Source organism: Pan paniscus, chromosome 16 (genome assembly GCF_029289425.2).
Source record: "Pan paniscus chromosome 16, NHGRI_mPanPan1-v2.0_pri, whole genome shotgun sequence".
In the NCBI taxonomy this organism is placed as follows: domain Eukaryota; kingdom Metazoa; phylum Chordata; class Mammalia; order Primates; family Hominidae; genus Pan; species Pan paniscus.
In genome coordinates, this window is record NC_073265.2 from 56,221,753 (window position 1) to 56,246,803 (window position 25,051).

General features: G+C 43.8%; 1 long non-coding RNA gene across 1 annotated transcript; it reads left to right on the forward strand.

Annotated features, from left to right (window-relative positions):
• The first annotated feature begins 480 nt into the window (after positions 1-480).
• On the forward strand, positions 481-20,093 carry LOC134729083 (uncharacterized). The gene is made up of 2 exons (XR_010109947.1): positions 481-2,067; positions 19,547-20,093. It is a non-coding gene; the product is annotated as an uncharacterized LOC134729083 (long non-coding RNA).
• Positions 20,094-25,051: the final 4,958 nt, after the last annotated feature.

Consider the following 25,051-nt stretch of genomic DNA (forward strand, 5'->3'; position numbering starts at 1 on the left):
GCACCAATAATTGTTAACTGATAGGATAATAACACTAATAACTTTTTTTTGAGACAGAGTCACACCCTGTCACCCAGGCTGGAGTGCAATGGCACGATCTCAGCTCACTGAAACCTCCGCCCCCAGGGTTCAAACGATTCTCCTGCCTCAGCCTCCCTAGTAGCTAGGATTACAGGCACCCACCACCAGCCCAGCTAATTTTTGTATTTTTAGTAGAGACAGGGTTTTACCGTGTTGGCCAAGCTGGTATCAAACTCCTGATCTCATGATCCACCTGCCTCAGCCTCTCAAAGTGCTGGGATTAAGGCGTGAGCCACCATGCCCAGCCAACAATAGTAATTTTAAATTTTATTTTATTTCCTCATTCTCCTCTGACTCCACATCTTCTCCTTGGGTAATTCCACCCATTCCTGTGACGTTGACTATCATCGTCCCTGATACCTCAATGCCAAGAACTGACTTGACTGAAAGATACACCGTCGATATAGTAAATTTATTATGAGGGGTGGGGACAATCTAGCAGACTTTTGGTTGTGGCCCTTCCTAGTCATACGGTTTGATTTGCATACATGCCCTAGGGAAAAGGACATGTGAAGAAAAACTTGGGCCTTGGCCCAAGGCTCTGGGTGGTGGAAACTCTATTACCAGGACAATTAGATAGATTTGTCTCTGCTACACTTTGGGGGTGGCCCTGGGCAGAGGGAGAAGAATTCACTCTTAGATAAAAGGTGTCAGTAGCCATGGTGACCCACCAGGACGAGGCTGAGAAAGTGGTCCAGTGTCTGGGTTATTGAGTGGCTATTCCCAGACACAAAGTTAAGAGATCTGGACATTTTCATTTTCTTTTTTTCTTTCTTTTTTTTTTTTTTTTTTTTTTTTTTTTGCAGTTACAAGATTTAAGAGAGTGAAAACAGATCTCCTATACAAAGGGAGGGGACCCAAAGAGGGTAGCCATTGCCGGCTCGAATGCCTGGATTTATATCCCGATCATTGTCCCTTCCCCATGCCCTCAGGCGATAGATGATTGGCTATTTCTTAACCTCCTGTTTTTGCCTAATTAGCATTTTAGTGAGCTCTCTTTACTACCTGATTGGTTGGATGTGAGCTAAGTTACAAGCCCCATGTTTAAAGGTGGATACGGTCACCTTCCCAGCTAGGCTTAGGGATACTTAGTCAGCCTAGGAAATCCAGCTAGTCCTGTCTGTCAGTCCCCCCTCTCAACAGGAAAACCCAAGTGATGTTGGGGAGGTTGGCCGACATCCGCTCTAACTGCTTCCTGCTGAATTGGGGCATAGTAGGGGTTATGCAGTTGAGATTTCCTCGGGAGGGGTGCCTTTGATGTCATTAACATCAGAGCATGGGCTCCAGGCTGGTCCAGGGGTCCGCAGTAGATCTTAGTCATGGACTGCTTCTGGGGCTCCAATTGAAGAACCATTTGTAGTTTTACAGCTTTGATTCTGGAAGAAGCAAACTTAACAAGGAGGTTAAAGATACAGGCATTGAAATGTATGGCCTGCAGTGTAGGGGACTATTTCTTTGGCACACTTCACAGGCCCTGACTATCTGCTTGACAGTTTTGAAAAGGCCTGGTCCAGTAAATAATGATTTGGCCATCTGATGGGTGCTAACAATGCCTAAGTGAAAGGTTTGGTGAAGGGTTTTAAGTAAGGTTCCGTTGGTTAGCTGCAGGCAAAAGTATTTTTCCTTCTTCGGTGGCTGGCCATCCTGAGGGGAGGAAACTACTCCTCGTGAGGTTCCCCATTCTATTTATTCTGCTGAGTACTGGGGCTTGGTTTTCCAGAGGGGATTACCCCATACTAGGGGTCCTTCTATAAACATTTCTAATGGAGAGTCCCACTTTGTGGCTCTTTTGGCAGTTCCCTTCTATTTCCCTTTCCTTTCCTTTCCTTTCTGATGACCCCAGCAGTGTAAGACTGCCTCCTCTTTAGGTTTCTGTACAGCCAATAATAATAATCTCCTAATGTCTTCCTGATGTTTGATAGGTGTTCCCTCGGAAGTTAGGAGTTCCCTTTCTCTCCATATTGCTGCGTGGACATGGAGGACTAGGTAAGCATACTCAGAGTCTGTATATATATTTACCTTTTTTCCTTCTAACTCTAGTGCCCGAGTGAGGGCTATTAGTTCTGCCAGCTGAGCGCTAGTTCCTGGAGTGAGAGGATTACTTTCAAGTATTCCATTATTACTGACCACTGCATACCCCGCTTTTCCAAGTCCTTCTTCTACAAAGGAACTCCCATCCGTATACAAGTTGAGGTCAGGATCAGTCAAGGGAACTTCTAGAAGGTCCCCTCGAGCGGCGTAGGTTTGAGCAATCACCTGTTGACAGTTATGTTCTATCTTTTCTTCATTGTCTGGAAGAAACGTTCCTGGGTTAAGAGTTGCACAAGTGCAGGCCGGGCACAGTGGCTTATGCCTGTAATCCCAGCACTTTGGGAGAAAAAGGCAGGCAGATCACAAGGTCAGGAGATCGAGACCATCCTGGCTAACATGGTGAAATCCCGTCTCTACTAAAAATACAAAAAATTAGCCAGGCATGGTAGCGGGCACGTGTAGTCCCGGCTACTTGGGAGTCTGAGGCAGGAGAATGGCGTGAACCTGGGAGGCGGAGCTTGCAGTGAGCCAAGATCGTGTCACTGCGCTCCAGCCTGGGTGACAGAGCTAGATTCTGTCTCAAAAAAAAAAAGGGGGGGTTGCACAAGTGCACAGTCGCAGCACTGGCCCTTCAAGTAATAGAGCCTGATATTTAAGCAAATGGTTGTCCGACAGCCACAAGTCTCCTTTAGCAGTGAGTATATCGTTTACATCATGAGATGGCCACACAGTAAGATCTCTTCCCTGTATTATTTTAACTGCTTCAGATACTAAGATTGCTACTGCCGCCACTACCCAAAAACAATGAGGCCAACTCTTTGCCACTACATCAATTTCCTTACTCAGGTGTGCCATGAGTTGCAAGCTGGTCCCTCGGACCTGTGTAAGGACTCCTAGAGCTATTCCTGTTTTTTCTGTGACATATAAAGAAAAGTCTTGCCCCATTGGCAAGCTTAACGCTAGGGCTTGGGTTAGGGCCTGGAAAGCCGCTTCTGCTTCAGGTGTCCATCTTACTAAATGGGTATAGGCTGTCTGAGTTTCCTTAATTAGTGTATATAATGGCCTGGCTATTTCACTGTGCCTGGGAATCCATATTCGGCAGAAGCCTTTTATGCCAAGGAACCCTCTTAGTTGCTTTAGGGTTTGGGGATGAGGATAAGCCAGTATAGGCTGGAAACGTTCCTCACTGAGGGCCCTGGTGCCTTTGGATAATTTTAGCCCTAAGTATTCAACCTGCTGTGAGCAGAGCTGAGCCTTTGGTTTGGAAACCTTGTAGCCACAGGTAGCAAGGAAATTTAAGAGTGCTTGGGTGGCTTGATGGCACAAGGGTTTTGAACGGGCAGCTAAAAATAAATCATCCATGTACCGAAGGACAAGAGTGTCCAGGTATGAGAACTGGCTCAAGTCTTGGGCTAGTGCCTGGCCAAATAGATGGAGGCTATCCCTGAACCCTTGGGGTAAAACAGTCCAGGTGAGTTGAGACATTAGGTTCGAAGGATCTTCAAAGGCAAACAAGAATTGAGAGTCAGGATGTACAGGGATGCAGAAAAAGGTATCCTTAAGGTCCAGGACTGTAAACCACTCTGCTTCCTCTGGTATTTAGGAAAGCAGAGTATAAGGGTTAGGTACAACTGGGTATAGAGGGACAATGGCCTCATTCATAATCCTGAGATCTTGCACTAACCTCCACTGTCCATTGGGTTTCTGTACTCCTAAAACTGGAGTATTGCAGGAGCTATTCCATGGTTTTACTAGGCCTTGGGCTTTTAGGTCCTTAACAATCTTTTGGAGTCCTTGTTGGGCCTCGGGTCTAAGGGGGTACTGCCTTTGGTAGGGAAAGGAGGTGGAATTATTTAACTTGAACAGGATGGGCATTCTTTGCTCGTCCACATTGCCCTTCTGTTGCCCAGACTTCAGGATTAATTCCTTCCTCAAGCAGGGGACAACAAATGGGTGTTCCTTCTCCTATATTCAGGTGTATAATGGCCCCTGCTTTTGCTAGAATGTCTCTCCCTAACAAGGGAGTGGGGCTTTCAGGCATAATTAGAAAAGCAAGTGAAAAGAATAAAGTTTCCCCAGTCACAACTTAGTGGCTGGGAGAAGTATCTAGTGACTAGCTGTCCTAGGACCCCTTGGATAGTGACAGATCTGGAGGACAGTTGTCCGGGACAGGAGAGTAAGACTGAGAAGGCCGGTTCAGTGTCCAGGAGACAGTTAACCTCCTGGCCCTCAATGATCAAGCATACCCAGGGCTCTGTGAGGGTGATGGCATGGGCTGGTGCTTGCCCCGGGCACCCTCTGTCCTGCTGCTGGATCATCTGGTTAGTGGCTTCTGACTCAGAAGACCTTCGTCCCCTGGGACAGTGGGCCTTCCAGTGATTCCCTTGACATAAGGGGCATGGACGAGGGGGCAGATTATTTCTATTCGGACATCTTTTTTAAAGTGTCCTTGTAGACCACACTGGAAGCAAGCCCTATTAGGCATTTGATTTGCCCAGCTTTTCCCTTTCCCAGAGCCTCCAAAGTCTGCTTGCCTGAGGGTCATGACTAAAGTGGTGGCCTTTTGTTTTAATCCTGTTTGTCCCATTCCGCCTGCTCCTCCTGATCTCTATTATAAAAAACCAAGGTTGCCAAGTGCAATAGGGTTTCTAAGTTTTGCTCCGGGCCTAAGGCGGACTTTTGAAGTTTTTTTCTAATGTCTGTAGCTGACTGAGTGATAAACTTATCCTTTAGGATTAGTTGGCCTTCAGTAGAGTCAGGTGACAGAGAGGTATGCTTCCTCAGTGCCTCCCTTAGTCTTTCCAGAAAGGCAGTAGGATTTTCTTCCTTTCTCTGTGTTATAATGGACATCATTGAATAATTCATAGGCTTCTTCCTAGTTTTCCTTAGTCCTTCTAGCATGCAAGTTAGCAAATGTCTGAGGCACCAATCTCCATGTTCTGATTTTGCATCCCAGTGAGGGTCTACACTGGGAACTGCCTGCTGGCCTGTGGGGAATTTTTCTCTTTCTTCTGTTGTCATCCTATCATTGACCTGACTGAGATACCAGAGATCGCCAAACTCTCAGTCTGCAGTTATGGCGGCACTTCTCTCATTTGGAGCTAGTGTCTGATTTAGCAGTAACATTATATCTCTCCATGTCAGATCAAAGGACTGTCTTAACCCTCATAAAATATCAATATAGCCATCAGGGTTATCAGAGAATTTACCTAGGTCTATTTTAATTTGCTTCAAGTCTGAGAAGGAAAAAGGTACATGCATTCTGGCTGGGCTGAATTCTCCTCCTTCCACTGCTTGGAGGGGGCATAATTGGGGAATATTGGTACTCTTTGGTTTGTTGTTTACCCCTTTGTCTATCTCCTTTTGGACTGTTTGGGTTGAAGGGGGATTCTTATTAGTTGGGAAAGGAGTCGGTGGGGGGCCACTGGGGTAGGGAGGTAGACTCTGAGGGCTTCCTGTAGGGCATAAATCACACTTTTTACATAATTGCGAGTTGTCTGTTAATGAAAAGAAAGTTTGTACATACAGCACTTCACTCCATTTGCCTTCTTTTCTACAAAACAGGTCTAGCTGTAAGATGGTGTTGTAATTTATACTTCCCTCAGGAGGCCAGGTTCCCCCCTTGAAGCGGATATCTGACCAGGCGGTACTGCAGAAGAATATAAGTCATTTCTTAGCATCTGAGGGTCAAATTGGTCCCAATTCTCCAGAATACAACTTAGGGGCGTTTTTGCCTTGGGGGGAATGTTTCCCATCTGAAAAAAGAACATAGGAATGCCAGCAGCCCTAGTCATTTTCTGATGAGCATTAGTCCTAGAGCGTCCTCTGTGGTCCTAATGTTTATTCCTTTCCAGGGTGCGTAACCACCCGTGGACTTCTGCTTGTCGGATTAGTTACGCTCACCAATGTAGCAGTCCTGCACCTGTTTTCCCGCCTTTCTTGACCACAAAGAAAGGGGTGCGGGCTGCTGGATTCTAGTGGTCCTTTACCAGCATACCCAACATTGCCTTTGTGCTCAGAGGTGAGTTCTAGAGCTGGGCTGGGTTCTTGAATATTTCATAGCAACCCAGTTGCCCCATCAAGATGCATTCCCATAAACAACAGTTGTTATGCAAATTCACTTCAGAGAGGGTGTAGGTAACCTTTTGAGTCAGGATTGAGATAGAGTTTTTTGATTCTGTAAGTACTTTAAGGCTTGGCTGAGTCCAAACAACTCTCACGTTTGAGCAGAAAAATTATTAGGCAATTCTCCTAACTCTGCTTCCACAAGAGTCTCCCTATCAGTTACTGAATACCCATTGTGAGTTTTTTTTTTCAATCACCTGGGAGGAACCATCTATCATCCTGTCCTGAAGGGAGTTCCTCCTAGGTCTGGTCGGATCTTTGTATGGTAATTAAGATTTAAATCCCCTGTTAGGAAATTTGCTGGGTTAAGGGAATTTTCAGTGGTTAATGTTAAATCAACTTTTTCTAACAGAAGAGCCCGATACTTTAAGCTTTTAGTTAGTAAGCTACCTTTTTGCTTTTTTGACTTAGGATAATTCTGAACTGGTGAGGTGTGCTCACAATGAGGTTTCCTCTAAAGGTTATTTTTCTACTTTCTTCTGTTAGCAAAGCAGTTGCTGCTACAGATTGAACGCATTTGGGCCATCCATTGGTTACTGAGTTAAGGATTTTTGATAGGAAGGCTACAGGTGGTCAGTGGTCTCAGTGTTTTCAGGCTACACCCTTGTTTACACTGACAACAAGGCAGTATTGGAGTATTATAGGGTCACGGAGAAGACCTTCAATTATCAATTATAGGTTTTAAATTTACCCTGGCTTTTAAAGGAATAGGGCACACTGTTTTTTCTTTACTACTTCTATCTTTCTCTTTCTCTCTTTGACTCCCTCTTTGTCTCTCTCTCTCTTTCTCTCCCCTCTGTCTCTCCCCTCTGTCTCTCTCTGTTTCTCTGTCTTTTCTCCTAGCCCTTTACAAACTTGGGGCCCTGGCAAGGGTAGAAGGGAATGGGTCCCACATAACTGCCCATGTCGAGAGCTGTATGCTTAAATTGGGAGAGACACCAGAGACAAGATTCTCTGGGTCCATAGCCTAGGGGCCTAAGGACTCAGCGTAGAGCTTCCTTAGATCCCTTTGGAGATACAACTTGCTAGAGGAAATGAAAGTCTGAACCATTAGTACCCAGGAGGCAGGGATCGGAGGAAGTAGATTCAGAGGTAAGGAGAATTTTGGGGCTACACTTTCAAGAACGTCATGGTCGGATCCAGGAATTATGGGTCAGAAGGAAAGGTAGGGGTGAACGCATGGGCGACTGTTGAGTAGAGACTTCTGGCTGCACCATGATCTCAACCAGCTAACATCGGGAGTTCGGGACGACAGCTTTTTACCTCTAGTCGGCCCTCTGCTTCCCCAGGAGAATTGAAAGCGGAAGCTGCTTCAAGGCAGACCAACATACCCAACCCAGAAGGGTTGGGGGTTGTTAGAAAGCCCTTTCCCAGACAGCCTCACACCTGAGTCTTAATTCCGGCGGCCACGCTAATCATTTTTAACTGGCCAACAGGTGCCCAGTATTTTCCTCCAATTCTAAGGAAGGATAAGACAGAATAGCAAGCAAAAGTGGTCCAATATTACTCAGTGCTTTGGAGATCCCTTCGTGGTTGCCAAAATGTTACGGGGAGGTCCTTGCTCCCAGAGCTTCCAAGATGGTGGCGGGCCGCTTCCAAGATGGCGGCAAGCCTCCTGTTCTCTGACCTGGGGTTCTTGGCCTCATGGATTCCAAGGAATGGAACCTTGGGCCATGCAGTGAGTGTTATAGCTCTATTAGAAGCCGTGGGTCATGGAAGAGAACCGTGGAACCCAGCGACTAGTGTTCGGCTCGATTAGGATGAACCCAGGTACTTAGCCATGCAGGAACAATGGCAAGCTTTTAGCCCAATCAGGAGCGGCAATGGGCGCCTTGCTGGATCAGGAGCACAGCGGACACCCTGCTGGATCCGGAGGGGTGGAAGTCAGTGGTGGGTCTGCAACAGTGGCAAACAGCAGTGGTGGATGGTGAGAAAAGCTCAGCTCGAGCAGTAACAAACATGGACCAGAAGAGTGTGCAGTTGCAAGATTTAATAGATTGAAAACAGAGCTCCCATACAAAGGGAGGGGACCCAAAGAGGGTAGCCCGACATTTTCTTTTAACAGAGTTCTGCAGCAGTATAACTGCTCTTAGGGAGCTCACTAGGAATCCCACTATAAGTGTATGTAGAGAGAGACCTGTGGACAAGGGATGTGAGTTGTGCTGACAGGTAGGCATGTCAACACTATTGCTGGAGGCAGCTCTTCAGCACTGTAGTTCCACTCAGGATGCCCCCTGAAGGGCAGGGGGTGAAGGGAAACCCTCCCAGGGACAGAACTTTGAGCAGGGCACCTGGTGTTTATCTTGCCTGGAAGAAAAGATAACTAAAGGATTGGATTAGATCTATGTTGATTTATGGACAGAGGCTAATAAATGTTTGGTCAGGGACTTGGAGGAAATGCAACTGGAAATTTGATGACAGGGAGGTATGGAAAGGAGATATTTAGACGGACCTCTCCAAATGGACTCAAAGGTGAAGATATTTGTATTCCAAGTAAATGCTTAGCAAAGAGCAATCTCAGCAAGCATGATCTTAATAATCAAGTGGGCAAGATGACCCATTCTGTAAATGTCGGTGGACTCATAAACAGCATTCAAAACCTCAATTCATGCTATTGTGCCTACAGCTCATATCCAGCATGGAATGAGGTATTGCATGGGCCCAGCAACATGGACTTCCATTTATCAAAAGCAATCTGGTTACAATCACTGCCGAATACCCAACCTACCTACCAAAAGCAGAGACCAACATGGAGCCCCCAACATAGCACTACTCTCTAAAGGGACCAGCCAACACCTGGTGGCAGGTTGACTAGGTTGGACCACTTCTATTTTGGAGGCAGTAGCCCTTTTTATCACTGGACTAGGTATGTTTTATGGATGTGAGTTTGCCTTCCCTGCCCACAATGCCCCTACCCCCATCACCATCCATGGACAGAATATCTTATTTACTGTCATGGTATTCCACACAGCATTGCTTCTGACCAGGGAACTCATTTCACAGCTAATGAGGTGCATCCATGGGCTTGTGCTCATGTAAGTCACTGGCCTTAAGCATCCACCTAATAGAACAGAGGAATGGCCATTTGAAGACTTCGTTATGGTGCCAGTTGGGGGGAGCTTTTTGCAGGACTTGGGTAATGTCTTTTGAGGTGCAATACGTTTACTGAATCTCAGTATATGGTGCAGTTTCCTCTGTGGTCAAAACTCAGAGGGTGCAGACAGACTTCAAGAGGTAGAAATGGCAGTGGTTCCCCTCACTGCTATTCCTAATGACCCACATTTCTTTCCTGCCCCTGCAACTTTGAGATTCTCTGGTTTGGAGGTCTTAGTTCTCATGGAATTTACAGAAAGAGAAATACAAATGGGTAAGACACATGTGCAAAAATGATCAACTCACAAGCAATCAAATAAATGCAAGTTAAAACAATAAATATCACTTTACCTCTTACATTCGTAATGATAAATGGTAATATCTAATGTTGATATTGGTGAGGATAAACAGATTTTCTTGTATGCTCTTTCTAGAGAAAAATATATTCCAAAGGTCTTAAAATGTGCATCTCTTTGATCAAGTGATTCTACCTTTGGGAATTTAGTTTAGTGGCTCCAGTCTGGTTTAAAGCCCAGTTTTTGGAACCAGACCAACCTGGGTATGAGTTCTGTCTCTGACAAATACAGCTGTGTTCATTGGGTAAGCTGGATCTCTTCCAGATAAAGTAGAATACACACCAAATATATGGTAGCTATTATCATCACCTTTAGCAAAAAATTATCGGTGTTCCCAAAGAATTAGCCACATGGATGTTCATCATAGTATTGTTTTTAATAGTAAAAACTTGGAAACCAGTTGGGCATGGTGGCTCACGCCTGTAATCTCAGCACTTTGGGAAGCTAAGGCAGGCAGATCACTTGAGGTCAGGTGTTTGAGACCAGCCTGGCCAATATAGTGAAACCCTGTCTTTACTAAAAATACAAAAATTAACCAGGCTACTACAAAAATTAGTCCCTGTAGTCCCAGCTACTTAGGAGGCTGAGGCATGAGAATCACTTGAACCTAAGAGGCAAAGGCTGCAGTGAGCTGAAATCATACCACTGCTTTCTAGCCTGGGTGACAGAGCAAGACTCTGTCTCAAAAAAAAAAGAAAAAAAATTGGAAGCCACCTAAATATTCATTAATTGAAGATCACCTAAAAAATTACAATGCATTGGTTGAATAAAATACTATATATCAGCCAGGTGCAGTGGCTCATGCTTGTAATCCCAGCACTTTGGGAGGCCGAGGCGGGTGGATCATCTGAGGTCAGGAGTTCGAGACCAGCCTGGCCAACATGGCGAAACCGCATCTCCACTAAAAATACGAAACATTAGCCAGGTGTGGTGGCAGGCACCTGTAATCCCAGCTACTTGGGAGGTTGAGGCAGGAGAATTGCTTGAACCCAGGAGGCGGAGGTTGCAGTGAGCTGAGATCATGCCATTGTACTCCAGCCTGGGTGACAGAGTGAGATTCTGTCTCAAGAAAAAAAAAAAAAAAACCTATATATTGATTAAAAATATTTATAGGAGTATTTAATGAAATGAAATGGAAAGATATTAACAATACACTATTAGATGAAAAAGCAAGTTTTAAAATATATACTATATAATGTCATTTTAATGTTTTTTAAAAGTTATATGTTATGCATAAAACTAATGCTTGCATGATGTAAAATATAGTGGACATAGTTATTATTCTGTTTGAGAGACAGGAAATTAGATGATTTTCATTTTCTCCTTCGACTACTCCATATTCTCCACATTTATTTTGGAAATAACTACGTATTGCATTTGTAATGTTAAAAAAAAAACTCCCCCCTCAAACCAATGTGGGTTTAAAGATTTCAACTTTTATTTTAGATTCAGTGGGTACATGTGCAGGATTGTTACAAGCATATATTGCATGGTGCTGAGATTTGGGGTATGACCAAACCATCACCCAGCCTTCCCCTTCCTCCCTCCCCTTTCTCATAGCCCCCAGTGTCTATTGCTCCCTTTTTTTTTTTTTTTTTTTGAGATGGAGTCTCACTCTGTTGCCCAGGCTGGAGTGCAGTGGCACAGTCTCAGCTCACTGCAACCTCTGCCTCCCGGGTTCCAGTGATTCTCCTGCCTCAGCCTCCCAAGTACAGGCACGCGCAACCACGTCCGGCTAATTTTTGTATTTTTAGTAGAGATGGGGTTTCAACATATTGGCCAGGCTGGTCTCGAACTCCTGACCTCGTGATCCACCCACCTCAGCCTCCCAAAGTGCTGGGATTACAGACGTGAGCCACTGTGCCCAGCCTATTGCTCCCATCTTTATGTCCATGTGTACCTAATGTTTAGCTCCCACTTACAAGTGAGAACATGCGGTATTGGGTTTTCTGTTTCTGCATTAATTTCCTTAGGATAATGGCCTCCAGCTATACCCATGTTGTAGCAAAAGACATGATTTCATTCATTCTTTTTTTTCATTCTTTTTTTTTCCCCCGAGACAGAGTCTCGCTCTGTCACCCAGGCTGGAGTACAATGGCGTGATCTCAGCTCACTGCAACCTCCGCCTCTTGGGTTCAAGCATAGTATTCCACGGTGTATATGTACCATATTTTCTTTATCCAATCCACTGTTGATGGACACCTAGGTTGATTCTATGTCTTTGCTATTGTGAATAGTGCTGTGATAAACATACAAGTGCATGTATCTTTTTGGTAGAATAATTTATTTTCCTTTGGCTATATACCCGGTCATGGGATTGCTGGGTTGAATGGTAATTCTATTTTTAGTTCTTTGAGAAATCTCCAAACTGCTTTCCACAGTGGCTGAACTAATTTACACTCCCACCAACAGTGTATAAACATTTCCTTTTCTCCACAGCCTCGTCAACATTTATTTTTTGACTGTTTAATAGTAGCCATTCTGTCTGGTGTGAGATGGTATCTCGTTGTGGTTTTGATTTGCATTTTTCTGATGATTAGCGGTGTTGAGCATTTTTCCACATGTTTGTTGATCGCTTGTATGTCTCCTTTTATGAAGTATCTGTTCATATCCTTTGCCCACTTTTTAATGGCATTGTTTTTTGCTTGTTGATTTAAGTTCCTTATAGGTTCTATATATTAGACCTTTGTCAGGTGCATAGTTTGTGAATATTTTCTCCCATTCTGTAGGTTGTCTGTTTACTCTGTTGACAGTTTCTTTTACTGAGCAGAAGCTCTTTGGTTTAATTAGCTCTTACTTGTCAATTTTTGGTTTTGTTGCAATTGCTTTTGAGGACGTAGTCATAAATTCTTTGCCAAGGCCAATGTCAGAAGAGTATTTCCCGGGTCTCATCTAGGATTTTTTAGTTTTAGGTCTTTCATTAAAATATTTAATCCATCTTGAGTTAATTTTTGAATATGGTGATAGGTATGGGTCCAGCTTCAATCTTCTGCTTATGGTTAACAAGTTAACCCAGTGCTGTTTATTGAATAGTGAGTCCTTTCCCTATTGCTTATTTTTGTTAACTTTGTCAAAGATCAGATGGCTGTAGGTGTGCAGCTTGATTTCTTGGTTCTCTGTTCTGTTCCATTGGACTATATGTCTGTTTTTGTACCAGTACCATGCTGTTTTGATTACTATAACCTTGTAGGACAGTTTGAAGTTGGGTAATGTGTCTCCAGCTTTGTTCTTTTTGCTTAGGATTGCTTTGGCTATTCAGGCATTGTTTTGGTTCCGTATGAATTTTATAATAGTTTTCTCTAATTCTCCAAAAAATGACATTGGTAGTTTGATAATAATGGCATTGAATTTATAGATTGCTTTTGGCAGTATGGCCATTTAAACAATATTGATTCTTCCAATCTATGAGCATAAAATGTTTTTCCATTTGTTTGTGTCATCTATGATTTCTTTCAGCAGTGTCTTGCAGTTCTCCTTTTATTGATCTTTCACCTCCTTGAATAAATGTATTCCTTGGTATTTTTTGGTATGGCTATCGTAAATGAGATTGAATTCTTGATTCAGCTCTCAGCTTGAACATTATTGGTATATAGAAATGCTACCAAGTTTTGTACATTGATTTTGTATCTTGAAACTTTACTGAAGTTACCCAGTCTAGGCAAACCAATGTTTTAAATTCAGGCAGATAGAGAGGGGAACAGGTGAACTCTGCATACCTGATCCCAGGCAGGATGCATTCTCCTGCATCTGGGAGGAGGCTGGCTGGCCAGAAAGGGGATTTAACTACACTAATTCTGTGACTTTCAGTTCACAGCCCCTCCTTGGCATGATCCCATCCCTATTCCAGCTGTCCCCAGGATGCTGGGTCTGTAATGGCAGGGAGAGAATTCCCTGGCTCTGCTCACTCACGGGATGGGAGAATGTCCCGGCAGCTGCCTCCATACCCGAGACCAGACATGCCATATTCAGGGCATCTGACAGGAATGTGGCTGCCTGGGAGAAACAGGCCCTGACCCAACACCCCCGGCCTGTGTGTATTGGCTGAGGTTCACAAAGACGCTGGCCTTCAGTCCGGCAGATCGAAAATATTTTTCAATGGAGCCCCAGTATTTGAGTGGAGAAACAATAATATTCCTTCTCTGGATGTCAAACATCCGGATAAACAGAAGCCCTTTTTTTCCGCCTCCTGTCTTCCCCGAGTGTTACAAAGGATGCTCTGACATAGGGTTTTGGAAGAGAATTCACCCAGCCAGGGTGAGGGCCAACCTGAGCCACAAAGAGTGCTTATTTTTTTAAAACAGGGGGAAATATGTGGCCCATTGCAGGTTTGCTCAAATGGCCTGGTTTCTTCAGGAGCAAGAGTGCGAGACCTGCCTCTTGAGATCGGATGACTCAGAGTGGTGTGGTGGCTGCCACTGCCACTTGTGGCCTGGGGGTCCGAGCCCTATCCCCAGCAGAAGGCTGGGACGTGGGAGAGGTTATCTTACCCAGAGGTAGGGTTGTGGTGCAGCCAGAGGCAGGGTGCGTATGGGGTCAGGAGTAGAGAGCGAGGTGGAGGGCAGACATTAATTGAAGAACTCCTATTATTTGCATTGAACTGGAACCCAAGGATTACCAAGCCACAGAAAGTCAATCTCACCAACAGATGGACAAATCCAGTGGATGTGGCTAAGCCCAGAGGTTAAATGAAGGCATTCCTAACAAGTCCTTTATGAAATAGAACACATTCAGGAGATCCATTGGAGAATTTCTGGGAAAGAAAGGAGAGGGGATAATGACCCCAACCCTTCTCAAGTCTCACAAGGGATCATTAAAACTTTCCCAATTCCTTGGGTTCCTTTGAGCACCATCTTAGCCCAGTTTAGCCAGTGACCCCTCAACTGGGCTTTTTTTCCCATAACTCATTGGCTAGCTCCATATCACTGGCACATTCTGCTTCCTGACACATGGGCCCTGGAGCCCTTCCCAGAGCCAGGGCCAAAACACCTCCTTCCAATGCTTCATCCTGGTGTCTCATCCTGAGACAGCTGACAGCCCTTGGGGCCAGACCCACTGACCTGTCTTCCCTTTGGTGAGACATGTTGGCTTTCCCATCTTTGTGTCAAACCTTAACTCTGTAATAATCACATTCTCACAGGCAGAACTAGTATTCACTCAAGTATCCTTCCATCAAAGATGCTCAAATTAAGACTTAAGTGCTCTCATGTGATGGGATAAACTTGAACCTCTTCATCAGAACTTCTTGGAAAACCTAGTACAGAGTCCTCCATGTTTATACGGACTGGATTTAGCCCAACCCCTGGCAATGTGTAGAAATCCTGACTCCTTTGCAGACTTCATCACTGAGCCCTGTTGATTCCACTATGAAACACCATCGCCAATCTGTCCCTTACTCTCTACCTTCATTGCCTCTCCTCTGGTTCAAGCCACCTTTATCTCTTTGCCTGAGTTATTGCCATAACCTCCTGCCTGCTTCCACTCTGGTACACATCAAATCCCTTTGCTGCACAAGCAGTTCCCCTGCTTAAAACTCTTCCCTGGTCTGCCATTGCCCTGAGAATATGATGCAGGATCCTCATCCAGTGGCCCTACCATCTGTTCATTGCTTGCAGCTCACCTCCATTCATGGTTCTCTTCCCACCAGCCCCAGCCACAGTGGCTTTCTCTCTGCCTTTCTATATGCCCACCATGTTCTTGCTCTAGTACTGTTCTTACTCCAGTACTGTTACCACTGCCTGGAACAGCCTCCATCCCCAGGCTGGCTCTTTGTTACACTTTATCCTATAAGTTCAAGCTTCAGAAAGGCTTTCTCTGACCATTCAAGACAAGAAAATTCCTCACGGTATTCTCCTCTTTCCCCTGTGGCACTTACCAGACATTAAGTTGTGCATCTAACCAGGCTTTCACTTGTTCAATATCTATCTTGACTGCTGGCCCATGAGCTCTTTTACAGCAAAGATGATGTCTGCATTGTTCATCCTTTTGTGGTGTAATCCACATAATAGATGCTCAAAAATATTTCCTGAGTTAGTAAGTAAGTAGGTAAACTGTCTTTGTCTGTTTTGTGTTGCTATAACAGAATACTTGAGGCTGGGTAATTCATAAAGAAAAGAGGTTTATTTGGCTCATGATTCTGGTCGCTGGAAAGTCCAAGACTGGGCAGTTGCATCTGGTGAGGGACTCACATTGCTTTGACTCATGGTGGACAGGGGATGGGGAGCCAGCATCTGCAAAGAGATCACATGATGAGAGAGAAACAGAGAAAGCAACCGAGGAAGCCAAACTCTTTGTAACAACCTGTTCTCAGGGTAACTAATCCATTCCTGTAAGACTGAGAACATGCTCACCCTCACAAGATGGCATTAATCTATTCATGAGGGATCTGCCCTGATGACACAAACACCTCCCACCCAACCCCACCTCCCAACACTGCTACATGGGGGATCAAATTTCAACATGAATTTTGGTGGGGGACAAACCACATCCAAACCATAGTATAAACAAAAGAGAGAGAGTAGGCTACAGTAAGGCAAAGGACACCAGGAGGCAGCTGATTTAACAACCATCTGAGCTCTGAGCGTCCTTTATTGGCATCTGAGATCAACCACATTCTAGCTGTGTGACATTGGGCCAATAACTTAACCTCACTAAGCCTCAGTTTCCTCATCTATAAAATAGTAATTATAAGACTTTCCTCACTAGGTGATTTTGAAAATTAAAGGTAATGTATATTGAGAGTCAGACCCAATGCCTGGCACTAAATAGATCTCTTCATTTATGCTAAAAACACATATTGAAAGCATCCATGGGCTGGACCTGAGCTGGGGTCTAGGGGCCACACAGGACCTGCACTCAAGGAGGATACCAGTTAGAGGCTCTGTAAATTGCAGCTATTCATAGTAATGGAACTACTAGTAGTATTAATAAACAAAATGTTAGGAAATTCTCTAGCCAGAGTGAATGAGCCAAGCCCTGTGGAAGCCCGCCTGGGAAAACCAAGGACATGAGAAAAGGGAACACAGTGTGAAGCAAAATACAGGAGCAAGGGTGTGTTTTACTATAAATTGTCCTTTGATCTTTTTTTCATGGGTGGCTTCAATTTTCCATTTAATCGAATTCAAGAATCCTCTGACGAAAGTTTTCATTCATAGAATGGATATTTACGTGTAGGTTGCTTTCAGCAGAAGGAGGTTCAGAGGTGACTGCAACATGCTCTCTGCCCTCAAGAAACTTATAGGGGAACAAGACACACAAAAAAATCCAATCACAAGTCAAACCTAAAAGACACACAGGTGAAGGGGATGGAGATTCAGAGGTGGGAGCCACAGGCTTCATGGCATGTGGCATTTGAGTAGACTGGAGGACACACAGGAAGAGAGAGTGTGGCAATGGGAGAGGTTTGGGATATGGAGTCGGACGACCTAGCTTAAAATTTACCCTTAGAAAATCCATAGTTTCTCTGAGCCTTGGTTTTCTCACCTGTAAAATGTGAATAATAATAGTAATAAAACTTCTCTGCATTGTTATGATTATTTTATGTCATCATCATCATACACACACACACACACACACACACACTCACACACTAAGGTTTCCTGAGAAATGTCAGAGCCATGGGACTGAGAAACATCTCTTGAGATTCTGGTGAGCTCCCTAGCATCTCGTCCTCATTCATTTCGTCCCCTAGCAGTGGCAAGGTAGACTTTCTAGGCCTGGAGGGCATGTGCTTAGTGACAGGTGACAGTGGTTGATGACAGTTGTGCCGCCTCGTGCCTGGTTCACTGCTCCACATCCTTCTACTTAATCCATCTGAGATAGAAATAACACTGCTCAAACTCTCAAACCACTCCCATCCAGTCAGAGGACTTTCAGGAACACTTGGGTGGGTCCAGCATCTGAGCCCGGGTGGGCCATCAGCCCAGGCTGCCAGAGATGCCAGTGGGCTAAAGTGGGGCAGGGCAGACACTGGCCAGCTGTCCACCCAACCCATTTCCAGTTCATCCTGAGCACACGGCTAGACTGCATTCTTGCAGCTGAGTATGGCCAAGCAACCTAATTCTAATCAATGAAAAGTGATAGACGTGTGCTCTTCTCAGGCCTGATGGATAAAACCCTTCCACACTCCTTCTCCTTCTGGTTAACGGTGCTCTCCAGCATGACTTTGGAGGCCAATTTAAAGTTGGCATGCCTGCCACCAGCCAAAGTCTCTGAACCACTGCATGGAGAAGGATGCCCTCACGCTCACCATGTCTGACCCCAAACTAGAACAGCCCTGCAGTGTTAAATGAGGCATGACATAAACTTGCATTATGTTTGGGTCTGTTTGTTACAACAGCAATACTCACTAACATAGAAGAGCAGGGATCCCCTGCCTGAGGAGGACCAATGCAGGAAAGGCCAAAGAGCAGTTAGAAATCAGCATCCCGAGAGAACGCAAGATGTTGTGACCAAGGTGTCTAAATATCAAACGCAAGTCTGTTGGGAGTATAAATGGAGTTGAGGGTTAGCGTCTAGGCAAGGCAAGGTCAGAAATACAAGGAGATGGGTTACAGGTGGCTGTTGAAAGCAGCGCTGTTGTGCCCAGCTTGTTCTCATGGATTAAGCAGATTTGAAGGTTGAGGTCAATGCTCTTGTTGTTGGGCCTGTCCCACATCTCAGCTTTTACCTTCTGTACTCAATCTGTTGCCTGAAACCCTAGGGCCTGGTAACTAGGACCCCGTAACCCTCCCCTGGGCCCTGGGACAAGATTGATAGCTGATATTTGGTCTGATGGTCCAACACTGTTTTACAGATGAGGAAAAGCAGACCCAGAATAAATGAAGGGGCTAATTCATAAAGCCCAAATTGATCTTTCCACCTGGTCTTGGCCAGAGCACACTGTTTCCAGCAAAATCCTGCCTTTTTAATGCCCTGGCCAGAGCCTCCCCAAAAGGACCGCTTCTCTCCTCCCTCCTGTTCTTCTGGCAAGCTAGGTTTCCAAGCCTGGCCATTGAGAATTTAAAAGAGCTGGTTTCTTCTGGTCCCAAAGAAAAACAAGCTGGCCAATTTTCTGTTAGTCCCAAGGCAGCTCCTCACTGCCCTGGAGCCAAGCAGACACTGGCCAGTCTGTGTAGAGGGCTGAGGCTGCAGTACCCACCAGGCGGTAATGACTTCTCGGAGGGAGCTGGCTTCGGCTCAGGCCATTCCGGGTGGGGGGAGAGGAAACTGAAGACAAAACTGTGCTTCTCGTAAAGGTCTAATTCTAAAAATAAAGACAGAGTTAGCCTAGTGAGTGTCTGCAGGGATGCTTGTCTGAGTAGAGGAGTAACAGAGCCGTGCTGAGGTTCTTGAGTTAGGCAACCAGACTAAGAAAAGCGTGCAAAGTAAGCCTTCTCCTGACAAGATCCGCATCCCAACAAGATCAGAGCTTTCAGCTTCTGATAAATCTGTTAAGAAGAGGAAGAGTCTGAGAAACTTAAAGCTTGTCTCAAATCTAGTAAAACAATAAAGAGAAATTATTTGTTCTTGTATCTGGAAATTTCAGAAATGTGAGCTTCAGGCAAGGTTTGATCCAGTGAGTCAAAGATGTCACCAAGTATCCGTTTCTCTATGTCCTTCTTTCTGCTTTCCATGGAATCACTGGGTTGCTAGAAAAAGGAAGAAAAAAATACAGGATGTCTATTTAAATTTCACTTTCATATGGACAATTTTTTTTAGTATGAGTATGTCCCATGCAGTATTTGGGACATAATTATACTAAAAAATTACTCGCTATTTATATGAAATTCAAGTTTCATAGAGTGTCTAGTATTTTATCTGACAGTCTTACCCTAAGATGAGCACATATTCTCCCTCTCTCTCTCTCTCTCTCTCTCTCATAGTTCCTTGTGGTTGGAGATGAGAGAAGACAGTTCTCTTTCAAAACCTCAAGCAGACACCTCCTTGTATCTTCTTGGACTGAAATGGCTATTTCTGAACAAGTGTCTATAGCTGGAGAATAAGATAAACTGATTGGATTAAGGAAAGGAGACAGACTGAAATGGCCAAATGGAAGCCTCCACTGATCATCCTCCTTGCAGGAACACCAAATTGAACAACTACTATCCACACAAAAACACCTTCTTAAGAACCAAAAATCAGCGTAGGTACTAGCTTGGTCACAGTGGGGTAGAGCACCAACTACGCTGTTGGGGTCCCAAATTCCAGGCCCCAGCTCTTGGATGGCATTTCTGGACCTGTCCTGGGCCAGAGGGGAGCCCACTGCCTTGAAGGGAGAGTCCCAGGTTTGGCAGCATTCACCACAAGCTGGCTGAAGAGCCCTTGGGCCTTGAATGAACATTAGCAGTAACCAGGCAGTACTTGCTGAGGCCTAGGGTGGTGATGGACATGGGGAAAGGCTCCTCTGCTTGTAGAAAAAGAAGGGAAGAGTAGAAAGGACTTTGTCTTGCCTGGGTGCCAATTCAGCTGTAGTAGAAATAAAGTACCAGGTGGTTTCCTAAGGTTTCCGACTCTAGGCCCTGGCTCCTGGATGGCATCTCTGGACCCATCAGAACCAGGGGAAACTCACCACCCTGAAAAGAAGGATCCAAGTCTGGCTCACTTTGCCACCTGCTGATTGTAAAGCCCTAGAGACTTGAGTGAATGTAGGTGATAGCCAGGCAGTGGTTATGGCAGGCCTTGGATAAGACCTAGTGCTGTGCTGGCTTCATGTCTGACCCAGTGCAGTCCTAGTGGTGGTGGTCAAAGAGATGCTTGTGTTACCCCTCCGGCAGCTCTAGGAAGCTCAACACAGAGAGACTCTGTTTGGGAGAAAATAAGGAAAAAGAACAAGAGCTCTGCCTGGTAATCTAGATAATTCTTCTGGATCTTATCCATGACCACCAAGGCAGTACCTCTATGAGTCTGCAAGAGCCACAGCATTACTGGGTTTGGAGTATCCCTAATGCAGATATAGCTGCAGTGACCAAAAACTTAGATCACAGCACCCAAGCCCTTTTGAATACTTGGAAATCCTTCCCAAGAAGGATGAGTACAAACAAGCCCAGATTGCCAGACTTTGAAGACTACAATAAATACCTAACTCTTCAATATCCAGACCTCAATGAACATCCGCAAGCATCAAGACCATCCAGGAAAACATGAGCTCCCCAAACGAACTACATAAGACATCAGTGACCAATCCTGGAGAGATAGAGATAAGTGACCTTTCAGACAGAAAATTCAAAATAGCTGTTTTGAGGAAACTTAAATTCAAGATAACACAGAGGAGGAATTCAGAATCCTATCAGATAAATTTAACAAAGAAATTGAAATAATTAAAAAGACTCAAGCAGAAATTCCGGACCTGAAAAGTACAATTGGCAAACTGAAGAAAGTATCAGAGTCTCTTAACAGCAGAATTGATCAAGCAGAAGAAAGAATTAGTGAGCCTGAAAACAGGCTATTTGAAAATATACAATCAGAGGAGACCAGAGAAAAAAGAATGAAGCATGCCTACAAGATCTAGAAAATAGCCTCAAAGGAACAAATATAAGAGTTATTGACCTTAAAGAGGAGGCAGAGAGGGAGATAGGGGTAGAAAGTTTATTCAAAGGGATAGTAACAGCGAACTTCCCAAACCTAGAGAAGGATATCAACATTCAAGTACAAGAAGGTTATAGAAGAACATCAAGCAGATTTAACCCAAATAAGATGACCTCAAGACATGTAATAATCAAACTCCCAAAGGTCAAGGGTGAAGAAATGACCCTGAAAGCAGCAAGAGATAAAAAACAAATAACATACAACAGAGCTCCAATGTGTCCAGCAGCAGATTTCTAGGTGGAAACTTTATAGGCCAGGAGAGAATGTCATTACATATTTAATGTGCTGAAGGGAAAAAAAAAACCTTTTACCTTAGAGTAGTATATCCAGCTAAAATATCCTTTAAACATGAAGGAGACACACTTTTCCAGACAAACAAAAGCTGAGGGATTTCATTAACACCAGACCTGTCCTACGAGAAATGCTAAAGGGAGTTCTTTAACCTGAAAGAAAAGGATGTTAATGAGCAGTAAGAAATCATATGAAGGTACAAAATTCACTGGTAATTGTATGTACACTGAAAAACACAGAATATAACACTGTAATTGGTGTGGAAATCTCTCATATCTTGAGTAGAAAGCCTAAAAGGTGAACTGATAAAAAATAATAACTACAGTAACTTTTCAAGACATGGACAGTACAATAAGATATTAATAGAAATAGAAACGACAAAAAGTTAAAAAGCACAGGGATGAAGTTAAAGTATAGAGTTTTTATTAGTTTTCTCTTTGCTTGTTTGTGAGTTTGTCTATGCAGTCAGTGTTAAGTTGTCATCTATTTAAAATAATAGGTTATAAAATATTATTTGCAAGCCTAATGGTAACCTGAAATCAAAAAACATACAACAGATACACAAAAAATAAAACACAAAAATTAAAACATACCACCAGAGAAAATAACCCTTACTAAAAGGAAGACAGGAAGGAGGGAAAGAAGGAAGAAAAGACCACAAAACAACCAGAAAGCAACAAAATGCAGGAGTCAGTTCTTACTTCTTAATAATAACATTGAGTGTAAATGGAGAAACTCTCCAATCAAAAGACATAGAGTGGCTGAATGGAAACAAAAACAGGACCCAGTGACCTGTTACCTATAAAAAACACATTTCACCTATAAAAACACACATAGACTGAAAATAAAGGGATGGAAAAAGACAGCCCATGCAAATGGAAACCAAAAGAGATCAGGGGTAGCTATATTCATATGAGACAAAATAGATTTCAAGATGAAAACTATAAAAATAGACAAAGAAAGTCATTATATAGTGATAACGGGATTAATTCAGCAAGAGGATATAACAATTGTAAATATATATGCACCCAACACTGGAGCACACAGATATTTAAAGCAAATATTAGAACTAAAGAGAGAGGCAGACGCCAATACAAAAAGAGTTGAAGACTTTAACACCTCACTTTCAGCATTGGGCAGATCATCCAGACAGAAAATCAACAAAGAAACATTAGACTTGATCTGGACTATGGACCAAATGGACATAATGGTTATTTACAGAACATTTCATCCAATGGCTGCAGAATACATATTATTCTTGGCCGGGCACGGTGGCTCAAGCCTATAATCCCACCACTTTGGGAGGCCGAGGCTGGCGGATCACGAGGTCAGGAGATCGAGACCATCCTGGCTAACACGGTGAAACCCCGACTCTACTAAAAATACAAAAAAATTAGTTAGGTGTGGTGGCGGGCACCTGTAGTCCCAGATACTCAGGAGGCTGAGGCAGGAGAATGGCGTGAACCCGGGAGGCAGAGCTTGCAGTGAGCTGAGATCACGCCACTGCACTCCAGCATGGGCGACAGAGCAAGATTCCATCTCAAAAAAAAAAAAAAAAAAAAAGACATATTATTCTCCTCAGCATGTGGATCATTCTCAAGAATAGACCATATGTTAGGCCACAAAACAAGTCTTTAAAAATTCAAAAAAATTGAAATTGTATTGAGTATCTTCTCTAACCACAAAGGAATAAAACTAGAAATCAATAACAAGAGGAAATTTGGAAACTATACAAACACATGGAAATTAAACAGTATGCTCCTGAATAACCAGTGGGCCAATAAAGAAATTAAGAAGATATTGAAAAATTTCTTGAAACAAAAGATAATGGAAACACAGCATACCAAAACCTATGGGATACAGCAAAGACAGTACTAAGAAGAACATTTGTAGCTATAAGCATCTACATCAAAAAAGCAGAAAAACTTCAAATAAGCAACCTAACTACGCACCTTAAAGAACTAGAAAAATAAGAGCAAACCAAACCCAAAATTAGTAGAAAAAAAAGAAATCATGAAGATCAGAACAGAAATAAATGAAATTGAAATGAAGAAAACAATAAAAAAGATTATTAAAACGAAAAGTTGGGTTTTTTGTTTGTTTGTTTTGAGACAGAATCTCACTCTGTCGCCAGGTTGGAATACAGTGGCGTGATCTCTGCTCACTGCAACCTCCGCCTCCCAGGTTCAAGCGATTATCCTGCAACAGCCTCCAAAGTAGCTGGGATTACAGGCACGTGCCACCACGCCCAGCTAATTTTTGTATTTTTAATAGAGACGGGATTTCACCATGTTGGCCAGGAAGGTCTTGATCTCTTGAACTTGTGATCTGCCCACCTCAGCCTCCCAAAGTGCCGGGATTACAGGTGTGAGCCACTGCACCCAGCCGAAAAGTTGGTTTTTTGAAAAGATAAACTGATTGGCTTGGTAAGAAGAAAGAGGAAAGACAATGGATGTTTGAAAGTGCCCAACATATATATACTACGGTGGACTTCCCAGTATCAGTCACAGAATCCAAGTTCCCCAAGGTTAGATGGGGCCCTAAAGATCACTAGAGGATTAGTTCAAACTGCCATATGAATGACAATTTGAACTACAGTATAGTTCAAATTAATAATATCTATATAGTTATAGTTCAGGTTTATAATATCTCAGCCTTTATGTTCATCTCTCTACTATCAGGGATGTTACTTCCTTCCAAAAAGCTCATTCCATCTTTGGTTGTCCCTGGCTGTTGGATATCTAGTTGAAATCTTCTTTTCTTGTATCTTCCACTCATTGGTTCCAATGCTAACAAGAGGGATCTCTCTATAGGGCAGTTTCTAAACCAACTCCAGATGAATAATCACCTACTACGCACAAGGTCCTAGGCTATCTGCTTTAACATTGTCCATCTTATTTAATCTTCCCAACACCTTTGAATTAAGCAAGTCCCTTTTTATGGAAACACAAACTTGGGAGTTAAGCCACTCATCCCCAGAATACACAACTAGTGGCAGAGCTGGATTTGAACACACATCAGACTAGATCCAAAGCCAACCCTCTTACCCCTTCATCACGATGAGGAATCAACAGCTTTCAAATATCGGATGGCAGGGTCCCAGCTCCCTTCCTCTCCAGACTGAGCATTCCAGAGACTCTAGTCCCTAAAGTTGGTGCCCTAGATAGAGCATGCTGCTCAGATGTGGTCAGAAAAACAGAACGTAGCCAGGGATAAAAGAACTATGGGGATGGAGAAGAAAGCAGCCCTGAGAGCTTCACATACAAGTTACTCATCACTTGATTTCATCCACTTGTTGACATCAAGTTGAGTGCCTGTTATGTGCAGACACCATGTGAGGCAATAAGGATGAAGAGAGAAAGAGGGAGAGTGAACAAATGAGTGAAGAACAGAGAGAGGAAGGGAAAGAGAGAGAAAGAGAAGGGAGGGAAGGAGGGAGGAAGGAAGGAAGGAGGGAAGGAAGGAAGGAAAGAAGGAAGGAAGGAAAGAAGGGAGGAAGGAAGGAAGGAGGG